The following is a 715-nucleotide window of genomic DNA, read 5'->3' as shown; positions in this document are numbered from 1 at the left end:
TCAGCAGTTTCTCCAGCAGGTTTAGGTCGGACCGAATCTGCAGCTGATTCTGGGTCATTTTTTGCAGCAGCTGCTGACTCACCATCACCTCCCTGAGCTTCATTTAAAATAAGAGGATTCCTCTCAGGTCACATTAGGCGGGTTTTTCCCTGGAGCTCTTTTAAAAATGGAGGATCTGCGTGACAAATGGTGTGAATTTTTCTGCAGGAAGAGATGCAGACATGCTGGTTTTATCTCCAGCTAATGTGGTTTAACGGCTAACGTTTCCTCTGCTGCACATTAAAGCTTTTTACAGGCGTGTGAAACGGTTTAAAGTCACTATTAGAGGTCAGATTACGACATGGAAAGTTCTCCCTGAATCTGCAGCCGAGGATTATTGACTCCATCAATAATAAATGTTTTATTGTTCTTTTGGTTTTTTATGAAGATGGAATTGACTCCGACCGCTGGGAGCGGAACAGTTTTCACGTTAGAGGCAACTAAATGCATTATAAGGCATTTTATAATGAAAATGAAACGGTTTCCACATTTTAACTAGAAATTTTCAACCTTCAGCAGCATCTGGATCCTGTAGATCTACTTCTAATCAAAGGAAAATCTCTTCTCTTCAGCAGCTAAGAAAGGATTGCGAAAGAAAAATGCTGGAAATATTTTGGTGTTTTACGCCATGCTTGTTGTCTTGTAGCCGTTTGCTTCAATGACCATAGGTGGTTTT

The sequence above is a fragment of the Cyprinodon variegatus genome, unplaced genomic scaffold (assembly GCF_000732505.1).
Source record: "Cyprinodon variegatus isolate N-32 unplaced genomic scaffold, C_variegatus-1.0 Scaffold942, whole genome shotgun sequence".
In the NCBI taxonomy this organism is placed as follows: domain Eukaryota; kingdom Metazoa; phylum Chordata; class Actinopteri; order Cyprinodontiformes; family Cyprinodontidae; genus Cyprinodon; species Cyprinodon variegatus.
The sequence above is the reverse complement of the archived record's forward strand: the minus strand, read 5'-3'. Positions refer to the sequence as shown.